The sequence below is a fragment of the Gavia stellata genome, chromosome 3, assembly GCF_030936135.1.
Source record: "Gavia stellata isolate bGavSte3 chromosome 3, bGavSte3.hap2, whole genome shotgun sequence".
Taxonomy (NCBI): Eukaryota; Metazoa; Chordata; class Aves; order Gaviiformes; family Gaviidae; genus Gavia; species Gavia stellata.
Genome location: NC_082596.1, coordinates 79,356,501 through 79,382,014, shown reverse-complemented (window position 1 = coordinate 79,382,014; position 25,514 = coordinate 79,356,501).

The following is a 25,514-nucleotide window of genomic DNA, read 5'->3' as shown; positions in this document are numbered from 1 at the left end:
TTCTCTCACTGTCAAAATCCAAGTTTACTGCACAGAAATACGTTTGCATTTGATTTTCTGTTTTACTAATCATTAACTAACTATTAAGCTGTAGGGTATGGCACTTATAATAAACAGTGGAGTCATACCTCCTTTGATATAAAATCATTTTGCTGCAACGTGGGTCCTTGTTCAGCGGTGGATACAGAGACCATGCTAGTTACAGAGAATGACAACAGAAATACATAAAAAGACTGCTCTCTCAATGTGTATACTTCCAGTGATATCTAGGGCAAGAAAATAGTGGCAGGGCCCCATGAAATGTAGATACATGCATGCCTTTGTTTATGATTTCAGGAAACCTGGAGCTTATCTTCATTCTGGCCTCAGTCTTTCCAGCTGTTGGCCACCTGGATATAAACCAAGAGAACTGTGTCTGATATCACATATACTTACATATTTGTACAAGGACATGTTAGGCATGTATATGTAGGTATAAAGATCCATTAGATCTAGTCTTGTCTGTGCCTAGTTACCTGACGTATTTACTTTGCTTTTCTAGAGAGAGCGAGAGTATGATTCAAACACACAAAATGAAGCTTTTTAAGTTTTACACTTTTAATAACGTGGGCTTGGACTTCTGTTGGTTGAATAGTTCCAAATAAAAGCAGAATGAAAGGTGAGCCCATAAAGAAAAGGTCTGAGACATCAAAAGACACCCTTGTAAGCAATAGAGGATGCTGTCGAAGGGAAAATGATATTACATTCAGAAAGATCAGGCACCTTTGAGAGAAAGAAAAACAAATACTATGGAAGACAATGAACTAAAAATATTAGAACAAATTTAAACGGAAAAGTGTACTAAAGGTAGCAAAGAAAACACTTATTGAACAGCCTTTTTTTTTTTTTCCTATAATTCTATTTAGGCAAACAAAAGGAGTTCAGAGACCAAAGCTGAGATAGGTTTCACACTATCCTTTTTGAAAAAGGAGATGGGAATGAAGATGAGGTTGAAGACCAGAGAAAATTACGGCAGTAAAAGAAGCTAACAGAGAAGAGAACATACATAAAATAGAATAGTGATAAAAGGGTTGGGTTTTTTTTCTTTGATATTTGAGAAGAGTATTTAGGATTTTTAAGTAGGCTACATAAGTAGCGGTGAGAGCAGTAGTGAGCCTCAGTAATTGAGCTTCTCCATTGTTTTGAAAGGACATTAAAAGCAATCCAGTTCCTTGACTCACTACTTCAATGCATTATAAACCTCTACACTGAAATATATACATGGTGTACAGACGATTGCTTGTTTCGTAGAACGAGGACAAAAAAATTGGTTCATGGCTCAGGTTATGTTATCAGAGACAGGGAGACAGCAAGCATCAGCTCTAGCCGATACAGTGGCAGTTTTCTGGGCTTTCTGTGTGTTGTCTTCTTACAGAAAGTTGATGGGACATGCTTTTCAGGAGGTTTTTGTGAAGAGAAACAGGGAAAAGCTGAGCTTGGACTATTCATTGTTTAAAGGCTTCCAGTCAGTCTGTACTTGAATCGATTTTTAATTTCAAGTATGCTTAGAACTAAGATCTTGGGGAGAAAAGTTAAAGAGCAGAGCAAGGGATTACTGGGAAAGCAGACAGAGAACAGGAGAGCAAGGAGAAAGAAGCTATCACGTGACACTTTAGGGAGTTTGTTGGAATTGGAGAATAAACACAAAATATAGTGCAGTCCTAAAAAAGTCTTCATGAAAACACACAAGAAGCTGACAAGACTTTATTCCTTGACTTTTATTTCCTTTGAAAATGACTTTTCATTTCTTTGAAAAGTCTTTACTCTTCTTTACTGAGGTGCATGGTGTGAGAATTGGAGACAGTGCTTATTAAATGAACTGGGACTCTCTGACTAGATATAAGGTGGTTTTGTGTTTTGTTTTCTTTTGCGAGGATTGCTGGATACCGGAACAGGTTGCGCAGAGAGGCTGTGGAGTCTGTGACTCTGGAGGTTTTCAAACCCCTGAGATACCTGATGCGAATTCAATGTTAACCTTGTTTTGTGGAGGAGGTTGGACCTCCTGAGGTCCCTTCCAACCTGAATTATTCTGTAAGTCTGTTTGTTACATCTTCTCCATTCTCTTTATCAGCCAGGAGAATAGGAGGTGGAGCCTTGTGGTTGTGTCCACACTGAACCTTGTATACAGAACTTTAAATGCTACCAAAAACAAACACAAAAAAATCAAGGAAAAAATGGGTGCATTCTTTTTCCCAGTAGTTCTGATTATTGTTGGTTCTCACATGTAAAATAAATGCAGAATTAAAGAGTATTTATTACTTAGGGTTGGTTTAACCAGATCCTAAACCCACTGCAGTCCGGAGAAGTTTTTTTTTGGATAGCTTCTCTGTAAAGGCCTGTTACAGCAGTCTAGCAAAATCAAACGGCACCAGTTATTGGCAACTTTAATAGCAGATTTGTGGAAGTGCTGGTTACACATCTGGCTGGCAATACCACTGCTGGGGAGAGCTGTCCCATCTGTCCAATGACTCTTTTCTTTCATGAAATATCAGGAATGCTGTACCGCAGTACAGAACCTGGCAGGCAAAAATGCAGTTGAGAAGCTGTTAAGGGTGATAATTGGGTAGATTATCTTGTCATAGCTATCTGATTATGCAGACTATTGCAGATATGGTGACCCTGATTTAAGAGGATACTTTGATAGTGCATGTCCTTGGTAACCATTGGCTGGTGGTATGTCCATGCAGCAACAAGCAGAAGAAAGTATTAAAATCTCCTGCAAAAAACTTAGGGGGATTGATGGAAAATAATATATGTGTTCCTTGCTGTGTCATGTTTAAGGATCTAGACGGGATAAGGACTCTGAGACTGTCACATGCAAAATGTCTCAGCTGGTAAAACCTGATGCTGATTTTTCTGAAAAGCTGAGTAATTCACTAAGTGTTTTCCATTTCAAAATGTGGGTTAGTGAAATCACATACACTCTGGCATTAGTTCTCAGTGTGTAAAAAGGTCTGTTCTTTACGGCAGGTTAACGTATATGAACAACTGGGCTGAGAAAGAAGGGTAAGTGTAGGTCCCTAATGGTTTCATAAATTTTATTGCAGATACAGCATCTAGAGAGTTTACTGAAGAACACTTTGTACCAGGAATACTGCTTAATTGCATGATGGGTTTTGTTGACAACTGGTCCAGAAATGCCCCATATTTGTCCTGGGACAGTTTCAAAAGTTCCCCCCCCCCCTTTTCCATCAATTCCCTGAAAAAGTATCTCCACAGCTTGTAGCTGCTCTTTTGTCTGTTTAGCTTTCCCTCACCTTTAATTCCCTGACTAAAGCCACCCCTTTGCATTTACTGTTGTTAGTGAAAGCATCATTGTATTTTTCAGTTGAAACCTGGAAGATTTCTTACCAAAAATCCTATTTTTCTTCTAGAAGATGTTTTGATGAAAAAGCATTGATCAGCTTCAGTTTTCACGTCTTTCTTTAAAGCATCCAGTATTGATTGCCTACTGGTGCATGCATCATGCTTGGCTCTGAGGCAAAACCTATGTTCCTTCATAATGGAAAGGTTGTCTAACACCGGTCAAATTTCAGATGAAACTTTTGCAATTCCTTTTTGGAAATAAAAGAAGAGTTTGATTATGGGTCAGAGGGAGAAAGCAAGAATGGCAGGCTCAAACAGCAGTCTTTTTATCAAGGAAAAGGATAAGTCATCTTCAGTCTTACTAGAACTATAGTTATTTCTCCTTTCCTCACTAAAATATTGCTAGTAAACCAGGATCACTCTACCAGACATGCAAAACTGCATCCATTGTATAGAAGATCCTTTGTGATGCTTTCTGTTATGATAAAGTTGAGGTTACTTAGAGACAAGGGAGTAGAGGGAATGATTATCAAAAAGGAAACCTTTAAGCAGTTCAGAATTTCTCACCATAACTTTTTTCCCTCTTCTTTTCTAGAAAATGTACTTGCAATGACAGATGCTGATCTAGCTTTTGACACAACTTTTAGTTTGCTGCTAGACTGAATGTTGTGGGTTTCCTAATATGCAGTGCATTTCCTGCCCCCCCCCCCCCCCCCCCCAATTTTGTACAGTTTCTTTTGGCAAAAGGAAGCACTTCAACTAGACTTAACTTTTGGATGTGTCAAAATGTAAAGCCTGTGGAGCCTTTTGCATGTTTATGTTGGTTTTGCAAATAGGGCAATGCCAGCTGTGCAAAATGTCCCCTTCTCCCTGAGGCTGGGCAGGAAACTGCACCCTGTCTTCCTACTCTTGGCTATGCTAATCCACCTTTGTGATTGCCAAGCGTGATTACTGCAACACATTGCACTGAAAAATCAAATCACTAGCCAAGTCAATAGACCTAAAGGGAGAAATGGAAGTTTCCAGAGGGGTCTCTGGGCTTAGTGAAATAATACAAACTAGGAATGCTAGGTCCAATGTTAACAAGAGACATGTCTATCCCATAGCAGCTTCCTGGCTTCTGCATGAGCAGTCTTCCACAAATCTAAAAAACCCTAAAACCAAAACAAAAAACTCTAGTTCTGTTAAACAGATTCTGAGATATCACAAATTAGAAGAGAATTGTTAGGTATTTTCATGGTCTGTAAAACCCAGCAAGGAATTGTGGCCTTCACTGTGGTTGCTTTTTAGTTCTATTACGCATGGATGCCTGTGACTATTCTTCCTACACTGATAAGGTTGACTGGTCCTCTGCTCTGTAAAACTAGGCTGTGTTGTTTCTTGGTTGGTGGATTCACCAGCCGAACAATGTAGGTGAAACCCAGAGGTGTTGATACCTTTTTAGTCCCTTACCTTTCACACATACTGCAGTTTCTTTCCGACCCGCCTGATGCAGTCTGCTGTAGCCCCCGGCCCTTCTTGTATTCCACGTTAGGCAACAGTAAGACGTGTCCTCCTGTGCAGCACTAACCTTTAGAGTCTTGCCTTGATAAGCTTGATATTTTTAGCTATCTGACGTTTTCTTTATTAACAGAATAATGTATATCCTGGAGTGTCTTGTTACTGACAGTGAATGGATTAATTATTTTTACATATATCTATCAGAGAATCTGCTTTCTCTAAAGATGTTTGTGTGAAAGGGCGTGCAAATAATCTTCCCAGTGCGAAATAAAATGGCAAGAAAGAACACTGAGCAACAGTTAAAATCTTTTCTTGACCGTTTGAAATTTTGCATGTCACCATTTTATTTTTGACCCTTGCTTTTCTTTTTCTTTAATGTTCTGTGAATGATTCGCATTTTTCCCTTGCTGCTGCCAAGAACTCAGTTGTTAGTGCCAGTTCCTAAACTAACAGCCAGTTTCAACTTACTTTCTCTCCCGTGTAAAAAAGACCTGAACTATTGAATATCCCTGTTTAGTTTTTCACTCTAGAAAGTGGGCTAAAAATAGCTAAACAGGGCTCATGCAGCTACTAAGGAAGCAGGTTGGGACTTTGAGCCTGTAGTCAGTTTAAATTGCTACTTTTTCATATTCTAACCTCCACTTATCCACTGCTTGTCTTCACCTCCCATTCCCTCCAGAATACCTTAAATTTTTATCCTTAAAGCTTTCACTTTCCTTCACAATCAGCTACGGAAAGGGAGTGTGCATAGCGGTGTTTTACACTGACATGGTATATTTGTTTGTGGTGCATGATATTAAGTGTATTGAAATGTGTTATCTACTCTAGTAATATTGTGGTTTTGTAAAGTTAGTGTCTTAGGAACAACTGCTGAAAAAATGACACTGGTTGGCTGAGAACCAGGCTTGTATTGTGTAAGAATTATGCAATCATTTCTCCCAGAGGTTATTAATATTGCCTGTGTATATGGAGGAACTTTATGGTTTTTAACCTAAGGTCTCTTTTACTTGAAACATCTTTGAACAAAAAGAGAAGGGAAAACACTTTACAACAAAAATTGCTCCCACGGCAATCAAGTATGAAGAAGCATATGGGGTAAAAAGCATCAAAATATAGTCCCTTTTCAGTTTGATTCCTGCGCAGCAGTAGTTTTTTTCGTTTTCTTTGGCAGACAAAATGAAAGATAATCACTCTGTCATTCTACCTGGTGAAGATAAGGGGTAATACCTATCGAACAATTGCTATGGAAGTATGTTTCAAGAAATGTTTATTTCCACTAGAACTGAAAAATGAACTGAAGACCAATGTGACTCTCTTGTGCCTAGGGGCTGGCCTTCAAATATTGTCTATCTTACCATTTTTTCCCCTGTGAATACTCATTGCAGATGACTGGAAATGGGTGTATTGTTTAATCAAAGTAATAGCAGTAGCTACTCTCACACTTTTTGAACATTCAGTCGAAAGCCTTGTGCCATGCCTACAGCTTACACGTGCACACAACTCCAGAGACCTGACTGACTTGATTGATGCCTGAGACCTGGTATCTTAGGAAGTTAGACATGGGAAGAAGACAGAACAGGAACACCAAGAGACAAATTATTTACAGTTTTTCTCTCTCAGTTTGTTTTATTCTAAAAGATATTGTTTAACTCCTTTATGTCATATTTCTTTTTAAAAAAAGTTTCTGGGTTGAAAATGTTCTAGTCATCTTGCCTTGAGATGGGCCACAAGATCTCTTATTCCCACATTCAAGCAAAGACACGTAAAATTAATACAAATCCTGAAGCTCTGTGTGAATGCCAATGCTACAGCCAGAACTATGACAGTAATTTGTGTAAAAATGTCCCAGCTGTGAACTTGCCAGCTCAGGTACTTCCAGTTGTGCTGCTGCTGTGGCAGAAAATGCAGTGCAAGCTGCAAACTCTCCAAATCTGGGTAAATACGTAGCACCATACCTTGGTGCTATGGCTGTGTGTCTAACACCACCCAACACAGACAGTGCAAAGGTAGTTTTCCAGTTTCCACATTAGGTGCAGTCATATCATTTATTACTGCATAGACATATTCTAAAGCATTGTACCCTACATGTAATCTGTACAAGCTAAACCAGAGAACATCAAACTAAGCCTTCGTTATGTCTGTTGGTTTCGTTTTGCTTTTACTTGTATTTTAGACATCTAATTCCATAAAAAATCAGCTGCTGTGGCAGGTTGTCTCTGTTTTACAAGGTTAAAGTTAAAAATAATCATCATGAGATAATTGAAATGAGATCCTTGCATAAACCTTTGAACATAAAAAAAAAAAAGTGTTTATTAAAAGACTGGATCCACTTACTTCTCTAAAATCTGTGGTGCCTTGTGCACCATCCTACTCTTCTCTCCCCGTCAGTGCTGAAGGTCCAGATTGTCATCCTGGGAAAGGATGTACTATTTCTGTAACATACTTTTTTCTTCTACCTTCCTGTGACTTAGTTCTTTGCTCAATACCTGTTATTAAAACAAAAATCTAGGGAAGACTGAGATGATTCAGCCAAAGTTTTTTCCTGCTGAACTTTACTTGCTGGAGATTATTATTTCATACTGGGTTCTGTGAAACACGTATTTTTCAAATGTCACTGATAAAATGACGTATTTCTGTTCTACCAAAACCTTTATTGTCTTTAGACTTGTTTATTAGTTGATTTTTTCTGTTTGACCTTCAATATATAGATTTCTGAGAATGCGGAGTAAAAGGAAAGACGTCTTCTATCACTATCCATCACACATCTTTCTTTAAGGGAGGAAACCAGGTTGATCTCAATTGCTATGCTTACATTTTTGTTAACTCTGATAAAGTCTGATATGCAGGCTGTGCTCATTCATGCTCTGTGAAAGAAACAGGTTTTCTTCATTGATCCCTTTATTTGACTATAAGGCACAAAAGAAAGTATTTCAGTTTGCAGCTAGCTAACCATTGCAATTTAGATTCAGAGTGCACATTACATTTTAGAAATATATTATTCACCATGTCATCTTGAAATAACACTGCAGATGCAGTGTTATCAAACACTCTCTTCTAAAAGATCTGCATGGTTCTGATGGCAGTTTTTCTCCACATTTCCTGGTGTTCCGGGTCCATGCTCTTTCTGTGATGTTCCTTCCTATGCCCTCTTTCATGTTGATTTTCTAGCTCCGTGCAGGTAGTGTAACTATATTCTGTTAACTTTGCATGGTGATTCAGTGGAATCCTGTAATAATGAAATGCTCTAGATAATTAAAGGTACCTAATATTTCCATAGCAGCACTAAAATAATAAAATGCAATGTATATGAGGTGGCTTATGACAATGAGCTCTCATGCTCTTACTCTCTTTACATTGGTTCTTCTGTCCTTCTTGTACTCTGGTGCCATCTGTTATGGCTTATTAAAATTTAGTTCCTATAGGTGCTATATTACTGACAACTCCCTAATATAGTCTACTGTTGTTTTCATACCATCTTTTTCGTTCCAGATATTTCAGCTCTTCCTCCCTAATGTTTCATAGTGCCTTTCTGCGAACTTTGTGTCCTCCAGTATTTCAGTTTTCAGCAAAACAGTCATTGACTATCTTCATTCTATTCTTGATAAGGGAATATCTTTTGTTATAATCTAGCTTTGGATAACTGAAAAAAATTCCCCTGAAAAAATCTTCTGCAGTGAAAAGACTCCAGCTGCCCCCTTTCTCATTCTAAGACTGAGATAGTAAAGTGTCTTCACCCACCAATTACAAACCTCATTTCAGACTGAACTGTATGTGTCAGGTCAGAAGATGTATATCAGGAGTGTCTGTGTGACTACATTTGTACATAAATAATGCAGAGACTGCATTGCTCCTAAGAACTGACCTTAGTGGGAAGAAAAATCAAAATAATATTAATGTCATCTCCATTTAAATTATAAGTAAATGTACTCATGGATTCCTCCTTGCACAACCTTAGTCTGGCAGCAGAGGAAGGGGACAAATGAAGGAGAGAAGCAGCACCTCGCATGCACCAGGCTCAGGCAAGTAGCTGGGGGATGAGGGAGTAAGAGGCGATTTTATGCAAAGCTGCTGCACCATGCCAACCATTTATTTTTTGTTCCTCAATACATGCCTCTGTGCTGGTCAGTTAGAGCAAATTTAAAATCTAGATTAGTGGTTCAGAATTGGTGAGGAGCACACCAGTGACTGGTGCCAGCAGAAAGGATGAACGTAGAGCAGAATACAGTCCAAGGCCAGTAATGTCCACCTGGATACTCCTGAAGCCAACAGCTAAGGATGAGATATTAGCAGCCCAGAGGAGAGTGAGGAGACAACAGTATCAATCCAGGGAAAGAAAGAGAAGGGTGAAGTGAAAAAAATGATGTCAAAAAAAGCAGTATATAGTCCCTGCTATAGATTTATGGAAATAATTAAGACTTTTTTCAGAGCAGGACCTGGTTTTGAATACAGCCTTAATGCAGCTGCTCAATAATAAGAAATGAGGAGCCATATCTGAATACAAATAGAAATGACATGAAAATAGCTATTAAGGGCTCATAACTTGGGTAGTTTGTAATTCTGTCAAAGAGATTTCCCTGGCATGACAATGGAGCTCTTGCTAATATGCCCACCTAGTCTAACCATCTGTTCTCTGCTGAATTAATATCGATGCACACCAGGATACTGCCATGAGAGGGACACCTACCTGAGGCTGCTCCAGAGCAATCTTTCTTATGTGCAGGGAGTATTACAGCCATGAGTGTTTGTCACTGGTTTGGGGGAGCAGCCATTTTTCCACCTTCAGATCACTGGAGTTTCTCATGCTGTCTCTGGAATTCTTTGTTTCTTTTTATTCATCCAGGACAGAGTGGATGAGGTGGCAGATGGCATCTGCCTGTTTTATGTCTCTTGTGATCACTCTACTAACCATTGGTCAACGCTGTTTGCCCTCCGTTCTTCAGGGTTCCATTTGACTATCTGTGTTGTTTCTCCCCATGTGGCTGGCCTTTGGTCAGCTCCTCTTTTCTTTCTACACTGATACCTTCTATGCCTGTGTTGGAAAATGGCACTGATGCTGCTGTAAATGCATCTGCTAAGATATGGAGTCACCCTGTCTTGCTACATTAACATTTTACTTCTGCAGACTTTGGCCCGTCCCCTTTGAAAAAAATAAAGCGGTTTGAGAGACTCATCCTAAGTCCGCAGTGACCTTTTTTGTGCTGCCAAAATATCCTGTGCTTTCACACAATAATTATTCAGAATTAAACCCTCCTCATGCAATTTGTTGATACATTTTGTCCTCATGAAGTTCATATGGAAAGGCTGTTCAGGATATGGTGGGTCATTCTCTTAAAGACTTTACAGTCTTCCACATAATTCAACTCAACCAGCACATTGCTACCGCCCTGGGTTCGTTTCTCCATCGTAACAATGATGTCCTTCATATTTGCTTCGTGCAATATGAATAGGCAAACCGACAGGAGATTGACAAATCCAGCCTTTCCAAGTCTCTGAACTTGCAAATGAGACCAACATTTCCAATTCAATTCTGCTCGTTCTTTTAAAAATATCTCTTTAAGTTATTTCATCACAACACACAAACTGGAATTACTTGCAAACTGTGGCATATAGTCACAGTACGTGCCTGCATTCATCAGATGTGGTTTGATTTTTAAGCTCCAGTGAAATATACTAAAACACCCTTGAAGAAACTTTGTTCAGTGCTTTCACAGTCATTAATTTTGACAGCCTGCTCTAGCAAGTCAGATTTTAAAAGTCAGATCTCTCAATTGTGGTTTTTTGACTATGTTTAGTAGCCTATGTTTAAAGAAGCTTTTTAACAACCTTTATGGCAGCTGAGGGAATGAGAATGGAGAGGGAGAATCTGAAGAGGAGCCTGGAGCTGCTGCTGGGAGGAGGTGGTTGGATCTTCTGAGCTGTGACCACTTTTCAGGAGACCTCTGTTTGTTCTTCTGAGTGTCTGCCTCAGTAATGATTTCTATGAAGGGTTTTCTTCCTAACCTGTTACTCCTCCTCCATTAAGCATACTAACAAAACTCCCATTTACTATAGTGAGAGCAAAATTCAATCCTGAATTAATTAATTAAATTCAGTTTGATGGTGTTAGGGACATTTTCTTGAAAGCTGTGGTTGAAAGTTCTTTTTTCCCTCCAGGAGGATATATTGCACCTTTCACTGTTACCACCAGAGTAATATAATTATCTATTTAATATTTTTGTGAGAAAAATTGCTCTTCAAACAATTGGTCATTCATTTCTGTGAACACCAGTGAAATAAATGGAATGAAATGGACTCAGGAATGTCAACTTGCTCTCATTATGTGCTGCTGGTAGCAAAACACATCATGATTTATTTTGATGTGGCAAATTAGAAATGAAAAACAGGTTAAAATGACAAACATAACTATGAACTATTTCATTGAGAGAGACTCTTCCTCTTCCTGTTCCCTAGCTTTTAGGAAATAACCTCCACACCTCAAAAACCTGGAGACTGCAGAATTTGGAAATACAAAAAAGGCTGTATTTTGATTGAATATATTTCAAATTTTCATGACAGAGTGATTATAGATGCATTAAAAATACCCCACTTTGCACCTACGTCTCACTACGTAGATTATCAAAACCTATATGGGTGCAACATAACTCTGAAGACAACTTAAATGCAGAAGTACTTATATGTCTGCTCTTAGCTATTTTTTTGAATACACACACTTATGTGTGTTAACAGTGCTGTACACTTAGATTTCTAAGACCTAACAAGACCTACAGGCAGACATTGTTTTGCTGACTGTTCAGAGAGCCCAATCCAGCAGGTCATTAGAAAACATACTTGGATGACCATGTAAAATGCTGCTGGCAAAGGAGAAGATGAAGAAAGTTTCCTCTATTTTAAATGGTAAGATGGTATTTGGAGAGGTCATCTGCTGTGTTGGAAACTCTGGTTCCTTTACCTCTTCATCCTCTATAGAGGTTTCAGTGCACATCTCCCGTAAGTGCTGTAGCTACTGAGTTCTAGTGATCAGGGTTGTCCTAACTGGGCTTTGCAAGGAACCATGGTACCATCAGTTACTGTTTCCTCCTCCTGTGCTTTAGAGAAAATGGTTGGGCACTTAGCTCTTGAAAAAATAAGGAATCTTCAGTAAAAGTAGGTGCTTTCTTATTTTAAGGAATTAGATACCAAAGTCTCTGAAAGAGGGCATGCCAAGGCATAAGCTTCACATATTTGCTAATTTACTGTCTCTGCTACACACACTGCTTTCTCTGGACCTTTTTCTTTCCAGTCCCTCATTTGCAGTGTGGCTGCAGGTTCCACTAGACAGGAAGGTTCCTGGGTGCTAGATAGTGTAATGTTCAGCGTGAAAGTAATTTTCTATCTAAATTTTGGTCTTCATCATTGAGCAGTTACAACTGACACCCTTGAAAGTTCTTCCCTTTTAAGAACTCCTACCACTTCTCATCTCTTGAATAAATTTTAAGTATGCCCATTGTGTGTTATATGCACCCATTTAAGACAGATATATTGAAGGTCTTGCTATAACATTTAGAAAGCCCTCAGGCTTACTAGCACTTACATCTGGCAAACACAATACCGTTTATATGTCCTGGGATATAAACTGCCGTGATACCTCAAGGGCTTAGAACAGTGCCTGGCAAGATATACTATAGCATTTGAACCGAAGAAGATTAGATCATTCTATCTGACAGCAATATGGGTACTCTGTTGTAACCAACCCCAACTGGTAGTATCACATTAGTGGCAGATAACTGAAATGTGTTAAAATATTGTTGAAATAAAAATGTGTCAGAAATGAACACTGAAATGAATATTAGAGGTAGTGTACATGTTGATTCTGATAAATTTCTTTCTGATGGGTCATGTCTAATTATTCAGGTACAGCTTTTAGTTGCTGTTTGCAGAAAGTTCATTTTGACCATAACTCCTGCTTTCTGCTCCTACAATGTGCCCTTTGTTAAATTTTCTTTCTTACAATTAGCATCCATAGTATGTCTATTGATAGTTCTCTGACTGTAGTTCATATGTAGAGTCTTTCTCTCAATAATTTCAATTGAGTTTGAGTTTTTCAGGAGCTTTTCTAATGTGACAGACAAACAAATACTGTAATTTCTCAGTTTCTTTCAACTCTGATTCCACTCAGACAACGAGGATAGAAAGCAGCAAGGCTTTCACAGTGTGAAAGCATCTTCATTAAATTACATTGCACTTCTAAATTATATTACCTCTTTCAATAGTACTGCATGAATGATTGTGATTGTGGGATCAAAGGCTCAAAACTTTGGGTATATGGAAAGAAGATTATGTTTCTTTCCTAGAACACCATAAAAATCTAAATATAAGATTCAGTGGCTGATGGATAAATGATTTCTAACTGCATGGATTTACTGTGAGGTGTTCTTAAAAATAGGCAGACATTATGTTCATTTTCTGTGCAAGAATCTAGGTGTAAGTGTGTGGTGGGTTGATGCTGGCTGGATGCCAGGTGCCCACTAAAGCCGTTCCATCACTCCCCCTCCTCAGCTGGACAGAGGAGAGAAGATATAATGAAAGGCTCGTGGGTCGAGACAAGGACAGGGAGAGATCACTCACCAGTTACTGTCACGGGCAAAACAGACTTGACTTGGGGAAAATCAGTTTAATTTATTACCAAACCAATCAGAGTAGGATAATGAGAAATAAAACCAAACCTTAAAAACACGTCTTCCCCCCACCCCTCCCTTCTTCCTGGGCTTAACTTTACTCCCGAATTCTCTACCTCCTCTCCCAAAGAAGTGCAGGGGGATGGGGAATGGGGGTTGCAGGCAGTTCATCACATGTTGTCTGTGCTGCTGCTTCCTCCTCAGGGGGAGGACTCCTCACACTCTTCCCCTGCTTCACCCTGGGGTGCCTCCCATGGGACACAGTCCTCCACGAACTTCTCCAATGTGGGTCCTTCCCATGGGCTGCAGTTCTTCATGAACTGCTCCAGCGTGAGTCCTTTCCACAGGGTACAGTCCTTCAGGAATGGTCTGCTCCAGTGTGGGTCCCCCACAAGGTCACAAGTCCTGACAGCAAACCTGCTCCAGCATGGGCTCCTCTCCCCACGGGTGCACAGGTCCTGCCAGGACCCTGCTCCAGCCCGGGCTTCCCGTGGGGTCACAGCCTCCTTTGGGCATCCACCTGCTCCAGCGTGGGGTCCTCCATGGGCTGCAGGTGGATATCTGCTCCACCGTGGACCTGCAGGGGACAGCCTGCCTCACCATGGTCTTCACCACGGGCTGCAGGGGAATCTCTGCTCCAGTGACTGGAGCACCTCCTCCCCCTCCTTCTTCACTGACCTTGGTGTCTGCAGAGTTGGTTCTCTCACATATTCTCACTCCTCTCTCTTCTGACTGCTGCTGGTGTTGCACAGGTTGGGGTTTTTTTCCCCTCTTCTTAAATATGTTATCCCAGAGGCACTACCAGCATCACTGATGGGCTCAGCCTTGGCCAGTGATGGGTCCATCTTGGAGCCGGCTGGCATTGGCTTTATCAGACATAGGGGAAGCTTCTGGCAACTTCTACAGAAGCCACATTTGTAGCCCCACTGCTACCAAAACCTTGCAATACAAAGTGTAAGTGACATGGATCATAGTATTCAAGAGGAACGTAAAATAATTTCCCATAAAGTGCTAAGGGAAAGTGACTTATTCTGTATTTCATATACAGTGAAAATCTTTTATGTGAGACATCAAAAGGCATGTAGAGGAATAAAACACCAGTACCAATACCTGTATTGTTTAAATGAAGCAGGAAACACTATTAGCATCCTTTGATACTTGCACCCATTCTCTTTGGGCAATGATATTTCTGCATGGAAGAAAACATAAGTGAATGATTACTTGCCCAAATCAAGAAAGAGGATATGGATTAGGAAAAATTAACAGCTCAATAAACATGTCCAAAAATACTGGAACAAAGAACATATACTACAGGACTAAGCAGCATAAGCTAGCAACTGAGTAAATTTTGTGGGGGTAAGGCCCTGGAGTGCTGCATACTAATAAAATTGACTGACTCAGAAAATCACTGGTAGCCCCAAGTGAATTATGTTTTGACTTAAAAGGTTTTATTAAGGAGGTAAACCTGACTGGCATTTCAAATATTTGAGTTCTGATTACCCTACTCTAAATAGGTTCATAGATCTCAATTTTTTCTAGTTAATACCCTATTAGCCATTGTTTAGGCTATGCTATCATAGACTCATAGAGTTTAATGACAGAAGGAAGCACTGGATCATGCTGGTTGTCCTCCTGTATACCCTGTTATACGTGTCTTAATAATCCAGAAGGCCCAGAGCTGTGAGTCTGTGTTGTGTGTGATACAGAAGCTTTTCTATGCACAATACATCCAGTTCATTAGGCTCAACTTTTGCATGAAAATCAGGGGGGTGTGATGTGCACCAGTTTCACGAGACTTACTGCAGTCAAGTGTTGGACCACTCTTTGCAGTGCAATCCTAACACCCTGATAAGCCCATGCTGTAAGATGGCCCCATATTGCCACTCATTTTATTTCACCATCTTCTGCCTCTGTTAATCTGAATAACCTGCGTCTGAGGAAATTTACACTTGACTAGCATATGTTTTTCCAAAGAGGACATATTAGGTAAAAGCTGTTCTATTTTGAATTTGTCTGATGTCAGATTCTGCCCACTAATACACATTTTTTTTCCCTTTAGTTTCAGGGCTCCATTAGTATTCACTAATTTTTCCACAATAAAGACAGTTGTATTCTGAGCAAGTCACCTTTCATTTTTCACCTGTGATGAAGTAAAGTTTGAATTATCTAAGAACCTTTTCCACCAAACCACAAACTGTTTTTGTGGCTCTTGATCATCTTCAAGTCTCAAAGCCCTTTCCAAAATACAAATATTGACACTGGTTGTGTTATCTGAATAGTAGTTTCACTAAAGTCGCAGTCAGAAGTAACTTCAGTTTGCTACTACTGATCACCACTTTCCCCTTTATCGGTCCTTTCGGCATAGTATGACACTGGGAGTTATTGCTGAGCTTTTTGTGCTCTCTCCCACAAGAGTGATCTGATGTCACTCATTAGCCAGATGACTTACTATGAAAATGCATCTTGTTTGAATGGCCCATTCAGATGTGAGCACATGATTCAGTTTGCTCGGTGTGATGGACCACTCTTCACTTCATGTTCACTCAGCTTATATGAAGTGAATGTCTTTCTTAACCAACACTACAAGCCAGCTGTCAAACCAGTCAACACTTGCTACGCTGTTCATATGACATTTCATTAGGTGAAGTATGGGCAAAGGGACCTCACAGGTACTAGCAATCATGGCAGAGCACGCATGCACCTACCTACCCTATACCATGCAAACATATCTTGTTTGTCTTTTTGCTGATTTTTGTTTCATCTGAGTTTATTACAGCAATAATCTTCGGTGAAAAGTTTAATAATGTGAGGCAAGGTAGTTTTGCAGTGCTTTCTTGGCAATTCTCTTAGAGACAGAAAATTCCCTTCTATTCCCAGAGATTTCTAGAAATCTCTCTTTCTTGTTAGATATTTCTCAGTTGGCTCTTTTTTGCCCAATAAAGTATGCATAAAATGATACTGTGTAGCATTGGCCCTTTGGTTAGTATGTCATACGGCACTAAATAAAATGCCTTACAGAATTCTACGTTTATGAACAGCTTGGCAGTTACCTCCACTCCCCAAATTGGATCACGCTGGCTGACCTCCTGTATATTCTGTTATACATGTCTTAATAATCCAGAAAGCCCAGAGCTGTGAGTCTGTGTTGTGTGTGATATAGAAGCTTTTCCATGCACAATACATCCAGATCATTAGGCTCACCTTTTGCATGAAAATCAGGGGGGAGACATGAGACCTTGGAAGGCTTATATTTCATAAAAAAACCCCTAACTTGTGTCCTTCAAGACTCAACAGTGCTCTCTCTTCAGTTGCTCTGGCATCAATGTCATATTCAGTAGCCCATTGTACTATAGGTTGGACTTAGGTTGTACTTAGGTTGGACTTGATGATCTTACAGGTCTTTTCCAACCTTAGTGATTCTGTGATTCTGTGATTCTGTATTTCATTCTGGCTATATTTTTGACTTTAACAACGCAAAAGGGAAATTAATTTTTGCTCTATATGCTGTGGAATGATGAATTTGTTGCCCTTTGTATTAATGCTTTCTGATACTTTCTTTTATTTATTGGGAAATGAATAAAAGTGATACAGAGATAGTAGATGGGATACGAAATGTAACTTACTAACAGGAAGCTTGAAGTCCTCTTTTATGTGTTACTCAAGAACTGTTGTAGCTAATTGCTGTGTTGAGTACTGTAGCAAGCACTGTAATGCTTCAGAAATATCCTCTGCACCTTTCTGGTTGCTTGATGTGCAACAGGCAGCTCTTAGGAGAATCAGTGCAGAAGCTATACAGGTGCATGAGAAGGCAGTGTTTGTCTTACCCTGCTGTGAAATGTTATGATGTAAAATCAATGCAGCTTACAAAAAGCATTCCCATAATAATTATTGGCTGCATAACATCCTTTGCTCTGTGTTGTCTGAGACATGTTACTTACGTTACAATTAAGTGTCTGTTTTCATATGTAGATAAGTAACTCATCAGAGCAAATGATAGCCTACTTGAAGCAGACAAGTAGCTTGTTCATCCAGAAAGGCTGGCAAGACCTAGCTTAACAATCTGCTGCTGTCAAGGGTACCAGCAGTAGAATGCTTGAACAACAAAAGGGCGTGTGTTGATCTTTACTTCAGCAAGATCCTCTGTAGTTCTTACTACAGAGGTTTTTATGATGTGGTCCACGCCACCTTTGGATAGTGCATGAAAAGCTGGATGAGCACATGGCTTACTCTCTTGTCTACTTTTCTAACGAGGAGAAGCTGAATAGATTTGAATGTAAATGAGAACCTTTATAGAAAATCCCCTCTGTGAAGGACAATTCTGTACCAATACCTCTGTTACAGATCTCTGTCAGCTAGTTCTTAATCAATAGCGTGTGCATAAAGTGGGGTTTGGCCTTTAAAAAAATTCAGTTTGCATTTGAAGTAAATGCCATACATCAAGCATTTTCTTATGGCACCTTTTCCCACTTGGATCACGGTATTGTACTTTGTAGTAAAGGAAGATTAAATGCTTCTTTTGAACACCAGCTGGGAAGAGGTCCTTCTGTTTGAGCTCTAGGTTAATATGTGATCTGTTGTGTTAAAAAATATGAGAGTCATGCAGCAGCTGTGGCAAGATCAGCATCAGGGAAGAGTCACAACAGGATTGAGACAGGCAGCTCATTATCCCAGCACAGCGGCAAATCCCTTCTCCAGCCTTCCTAAGGCAGCACAGAAAGGGAAGGGGAAGTGATGATCCCTCTGGACTTTGGCTATTAACACCTGTCTGGACTGTATGAACTCTTATAAAGAGAAGGACCTACTTCAGAGGAACTTGCTCCTCTGGAGTGGGATGCCAATGAAATGCACTGAAGCTCTTCGGGGACTTTGCTTTGTATAAGGTCTCATTTACACAACAGAAAGAATCTGTAGTGAATTGAGGGTCAGCATCGTGCTGGTGAGCCATGCTGCATGCTGGCTGGTTGCAGCTACAGACACAGGTGAACTCCCATCAGTGCTGCATCAGAGATGACACCTGAGACCAGTTACTGAAAGGTGTGAATCAGATGCTGACCATCATTTGAGCATTTCAGTCTCTGATGCTGACCTCCACCTGGTACACATGTAGCAATCCCTGTTGTTGGAGTCAGTTGCTAACCATGTGTTACACTTGTGTAAGCTTGGTTAAGAGGGGAGATTTATTTTAAATGAATTTATCAGACCTGATTCCATTGTACATGAACAGGTGAAAAGACACAAATATTTACATGAAGGATAGATGCATTTTCCCTTGGTAAAGGAAGGGCATGCAGCCTGTTCCACTGTTTGGGTAGGAATGAAATATGCAATAAATTTACGGCAAAATAAAACAGTTCTGTGATCTTGAATCAAAGAAGCATAACTCAACAGTTAAATGTCCTCATTTGTGAATCCATTTTGTGATGTTTACATCAACAAAACATAAACCTTGCAAATTTTGCAAGCTTATGGAAAATCCCTGCCCTGATAGAAGGTAAACATACAGTATGAACTGAGGTTTGAAATTCCTCTGTTGTCTGTATAGATGGTTGCTATTGCTTATTTTGGCAAGTAAGAGAGATGAAGGTGATCCAAGTACTTCGAGATATGTTCTGGGTCATTGAACACATTTCAGAGAAGCTTGGCCATAACTAAATAGTATACTTGATTTTCTTATTTACATAAAAATAAGAAATGTTTCTCCCCTGGGAGCCACCCCCTCTGCTCACTCATATGTAGCTTTGTTAGAGATATTGGTCTTATGGCTTGGACATGAAATAGGGTAGCTCAGGAGTATCTGGTACTCAGTCCTCATCCACAGACAGGCAAATGGTAAACTGTGGGGTGGGCCAAAGAATTTGGAGTATGTGCTCTGGCTATGCCAAACATCAGTTTTTAGCTGGAGGACTAGGGATGACAAGTTAACCATATTTTTCACATATATCACGGCCTTGTAATAATCACACCACCTTCCTTTTCCTAATCTGGTGTAAATCTGGTGTAAATAGTTAAAATTGTCCCAGGTAACCTGGCCAGTTTTACATTATGTATGCAACGTACACCACTAGCTGAGCAGTGGCCATAAGGAGTGGCCACTTGTCCTGTAGGTGATGGTGACAAGAGGCTGGGAGAGAAGAACCTCTTCTACAGGTGCCACTAATTGGAAGAGGATGTCTATCTATCTGCTAAGATTGGGCTTGCACTAGATCATTCTTGTGTCACAGGCTCATCTTTTCCTATACATTACTCCTTTCTCAGACCATGCTTCTTACATGATCTAGCTTATGATGGTGTTTAATAGTTCTTTCTGTATATTTTCAAATGTGCGCTAGGTGGGGGTATGTGTAACCACTAGAAAGTGCTTTCTGTGTGCTGCTATACGGCACCAGATCATTTGTGTATTATGCTTACCGTTCAAAATAACTAGTGAAATCTGAGCTCATCAGAAAGGTAATTTTATCTTATCTACTGAATGTCCTGTAGGACATACATGCCAGAAATCAGACTGTCTTTACAATCTTTCTATATAATTCTGTAAAAATGACAAGCAAGTCTAACTTTTAGATCTATTTAGTGCAGGCACTTAAAATTTTTCATTCAGAGCATTTGTCCAGATTAAAAAACCCAAAGCAAAACAAAAAACAAAACCAAAAAACAAACCAAAAAACCCCCAGTAATCTGTACTCCCCAAGTCAATATCAGAAGAAAAATTGGCTCAGTGACTGAGCTGTCAGGGCTGAACTCAGTGATACAGAAAAAGTATCTAAGCTTTAAACCTCCTGGTCTCTGAACAGGTGCTATTAACTTTGCAGAAGGACCTTTCTTGACCTTTGTTTTTATGACTCAGAATCTGTGGTTCTTCTATAAGTGCTCATCTGTATGGAAACTAGTCTAGCTGCATGTGGGCCCCTGTATACCACACTGAAGTCTTCAAACAGTACTGCTGTTTGGACCAAGTGTATGATCAGTAATGCAAGTTCTTTCAGCCCTTCATCCAACAAGGACATAAAAGAAAGAGTGACAGTAGTTATCTAACTCCCTCATACTGCCTCTGAATGTCTGCTAATCTGTAGTTCATGCTCTAACCTTTCCTTCTCAAGCCAGTGGGCATTAATTCCTTGTAAAATCTGCCAATTTTCATTCTGATTTTTTTTAATTCTTTAAAAAATATTTCTCAGCATATTTTACATCACAGTGATTTCAAAAGTTGGATTCAAAACATGAGAGACTCATCCTCCTCCCAGAGGTGCAGAGCTTATGTCTGCATTGTTTTAAGAAAAAACACTCAGCTGCTCCACCTGTCAGTCATCCTCTTTCAGGAGAAGGAAATACGGGTGCTCACAACAAAATGAGATTGCTCTCTGAAAGCAAAAAGTAAGAACTTGAAGCTTTTCTATCTCTGACTTCCAAGATCTGTCTCTTGCTGTCAGCAAGGATGTAGTGCTCAAGGCAGATAATAGCAAGACACTGGGCCAGCTTGGTTCTTGGTGCTGAACTTCCTGTGCTAAGCTCAAAATACCATTTTGGTAGGAGCACCAGTGAAGCTTGTTCCCCAGCCAGCTCAGCTTTTAAGGGTACTCCAGTCCCTGCATTTAATATAATTTCTTTATCTCCACATATAGCAGTGGCAACACTGAAACAGGCTCTATATCATCATCCTAAACTACAATCATCATTCTAAAAATGATTGGTGCAAATTATCTCCTCTTCAGTACTATCCAGAGTAATTTTACTGTTGAGTTTATTAAGGTGCAGAGGCAAATTTCCTTCCCACTTTATCTGCAGGGTACTGCTAATTAAAATGGCCTAATATTCCTGTGGCTTCAGTTTCAAGAACTCTCAGATAAGATTTTAGAGACAGAGAGAATGAACATCCAATAAACAAAGAAGACACAGATCTTGAATCACAAGGACTTACCCTGCAGCTTCTCCCAAGAACCCTTCATCTTTATCATCATGACATCGGTACACACTGCTTTGCTCTTACATTGCTCCCAATTGATCTCAGAGCTCTGCAAGAGGTGCCATCTATAGTTGGTACTACCCTGAAGACTGGAAAATCAATGATGAGAGAAAAAAAAGGGCCATCAGTTATCAATCCATTTAGGTCCTGGAGACAAGTTAGTGATGTTTATTAGAGAAGACATCTTGAAGTCATTTAAAAATGACACCAACTACTATAATTCCAGATGCTATGAAAGCTAAATAGCTTTCTTTAATGACAGCTGTTCCCAGGGATAAAGAACTCCAAATGCCAGATTAAAATAAATAAAGTAAGTACTCCTCTATTTCTGTCCAACTGTGTCTAGCAAACTAACATTATTATGTAAATACTGCTTTCCGACAGAACAAAGCATCTGCCTTTGTGAACAGATTTCAGTGTCAAGGTAAATAATAAAAGGCTAAATTTTCTGAAGGATATCTAAGTTTCCATGAGTAACTCTGGAAGTTTGGGCCTTACAATTACTTATTTTTCCATATAATTTGCTATGATTGTAATGATGAAGGGTTCATGAAAAATTCTGAAGAGAAGAGAACTCGGTGGAGGTTTTTCTCCTTTGAAGGCACAAACCTCTTAAGCAGCTGAACATATGACATGCAAAGTCCTAGGAAGACTATCTGCCCAAATATATCCTGGTCTTTTGGTGGAAGCCCTTCAAATACCAGGGCCAGAGAGCTACAGAGTACCTACATATTTGCAGTGAAAACCAACCAGTTATGCTTTAAGAGAATAATTTTCTTTTCCTTTTAAAAAGCTACCATCATTTACAAATGCAACCAGTTTGTGATATAACCAAGGTAGCCCAGGGTTGATATGCTGAAGCAAAGTGACAGTTCTTCCCAAACCCTGTCTTCAGATACCATCTTTACGTTTTGTTTTATATTTGTGCTAGAATAATCATTAGTCAGGCCCTAGAAGTCATGTCTTTTGGATATTCTCATCAACTATAGGTTCTTTTTGTGGCTTTTCTCATCCTTTTCATGGCTGTCTTTCATGAATAAGATGTGAGAAAAAATATAGCCTTGCTTTATTGTATATCTGATTGATAGGAGACACTTTTGGAAATCAAGGGAAAAAGTCTACTACTGAAAATTAATTTCTCCAGAATAAAAATAAAATTATTTTTTCTGTCTTTAACTTGAGAAAACTGGACTACCTCAGACTCAAGATGGTAACATTACTTTCCTTTGTTTCTCTCTCTCTTTTTTTAAATCCTACGGACAATTTTTAGCTTCCTTCAAGATGCATGCTTCCATACTGTGAGCTCTGTCTTTCCCATAAACTATCTGTGATTCACAGCAAAGTAATATTCAGACTTTCCCCAATGCTAAGGGTGTTTACAGAAAGTGTTCATCAACTAGTTGTGCATATGGAGTTAATGCAATTACATCTGTTCAATTACTTACTCAAAGCCATAGCTTTCAGGACAACAGTACAGTCCTTGAACTTCAGCTTTGTAACAAACAGCTGAATCAGATGAGAAACTGAAGCAAATTGTCACTCACTAGAGCTCAAATGGACTGCAAATAGCAATTGTATACCTTCCAGAAGAGAGATTTCCAGTCCATCTGGACGGTCATCTGTAACCTCAAGATAAATCTGTCAGCCACAGATTTCAGACTGTTACACCACATGTCAGCTTGCACTTATGCAATGCCTGAAGCCAGACGTCACCCTTCCTCCATTACAGAGCTGGCAGAGGTTGGTATATCAAGCTGTGGAATGTCAAACAGCTATGTGTGTCTCCTATCTTGGCTTAAACCAAGGGTGTTCATAAGGATGCATCTTTCTCACAAAACCTCTGTTGCTGGTTTATATAAAGGTTTGCTCACTGGGACCATTGCATGATCCTTGCTATATGAACCCAGATGGAGATGATACATAAACATTGTGGAAGGCAAGGAAATCAGGGTAACTTGGAAGACATTCCTTCTTCCTTTAAAGATTTTCATTGACCAGATGTTCCCAGACAATACATCTCTACGTCATTATGTGAACAAGTATAGAAAAGCCCATTCATTATTTTCCCAGCCAATGGCTGGCAACTATTTATAATTTTTTTTCAGGAGACTCTTTCATGGTCTATCCTTGGATCAATGTTTCAACAGTGAATAAGTCCAGTTAAAGACCTAGTCACTATCAAAAAGACTTCAGGGGGTTTTTTTCTTGTTTTTTTTTTGTTTCTGCAGAAAGAGTCTGTCTCAGAATGCTTGCAAATACCAGGAATGAGGTCTCATGCATGAGTTTCCTCTGATCCCCAGAGTATAAGAAAAAGCAGAAGGAATTCAACTATGTTGGTCCTAATAGCTTCTACTTGTCTGAGGCAGTTGTACCTAATGGATTTCTAGCAATTCATCTCAGCCTCTATAAACAAAAAAGAGGAATATTCTCCATGTAACTTGAGATGAAATAGATATAACCCTGAGCCTTCATTGCTTGAGAAAGCCTATTCAGTGCAGTATGAATCAGGCCATGACACTGACCACTTAATCAGGAACTGGCAAGAAACAGTCCCAGGTGTATAATAAGTGGGACTTATACCTCCCTCCTTATGAGTTGATTCTTCCTTAATGCTCTAACTGTAAACTTTCTGGAGATGTGTGTGTTTAAGTGATGATACTTGCTGGAAAACACATGCTTCCTAACTCCTCAACAGCTTATTTTTACTGTCTTTTTCATTAATTACTAGTATTCCTCTTTGAAATGCAAAATACCTAATGTACGTTTACTTTTATCAGTAAAGGAATGTGTTTGCTTCTAGGAAATCCTAACCTTGGAGAAATGGGTTATGTCACTATATCAACAATTGTAAAGGGATCTGTATGTGTGCAGAATTAAGTATTACAGTCTGAGGAATAATAAAAAAACATAGGTAATGGAAGTTATATGAAGCTGTGAACAGAAAAACTGGATTTCATGGCAGAGATAATGAGTAAGATACAGGGGTAGGATGTGTTTTAAACAAAACCCTGAACCTGCAATACATGCACACTAAACCCAGGCTACTGCAGTTCCTGCAAAAGAAAGGTTATGGAGAGCATGGAGAACTGGGAGTATTGAGACAAAAAACCTGTGCAAATGTGAGTAGGGTCCTATTCAGTAGCATAGACTTGTTTAATCACTTCTTGTACAAGGAACGTGATACTCATAGGTAAAAGCAGGAATAAAAGTTTTGTAAGTAGGCTTAGGCTCTTAAGTTTTGAAGGCAGGATTGAAACCACAAATGAGGTAAAATATAAACCCTAAATTCAAGGATTAAGGTAATATGTAGAATTCAATACAAACAAAGCCTGGCATTTTTAACATAGAAAATGGACAAAGTCAGACTAGCAGAATTGCCTAGAAGGCCTCAGTGATTGAAAACTTAATTGGTAACTTATGTACTAGTCTCTGTACAATATGAGAAAACAGGTGGTCTTTCCAAGAAGAAGAGAGAAACTGAATTCACTAAAAAGGACTTCACTTTTATTTGCAAAGTTATGGTGTAAAGCCTACTGAGGATATGCAGTCCAGGAAACATCTGGTTCTGTCCTGACATATTTTAAGAAGTCTGTGAACATCGTTTATATATAATTATACTAGTTTAGCAGGACTACTGCCTCTGCAACTCTAATGAGAACAAATATGTTGCAGTGTTGGCACACGTTTGTGCTTTTCTAAACTTTCTAAACGACCATGCTTGTGCAAGATCCTAGCTGGGGAATTTATTTGCTGGGTAGGATCAGTTCAGCTTCCATATAATACAATAGAACTATTAATTTTGTTATCATTATTGTTCTTAGGACCCCCAAGCACAGATCAGGCACTCACTACACATAACAGAGGATATTGTCCATCCATAACAAAGGGTAAAAAAATAAAGACAGACCAGCATCTACAAGAAGATTAGGGGACAATGCCAATCAAATGGGCTTGTCTTCCACGCACTAGCAGATTAATCATTATCATTTGGTTTTGGGGGGAGATTTTTAGGCACTACAGCGAAGAGGTGAGCGTGAAGGGGGCATGGAAGAGAA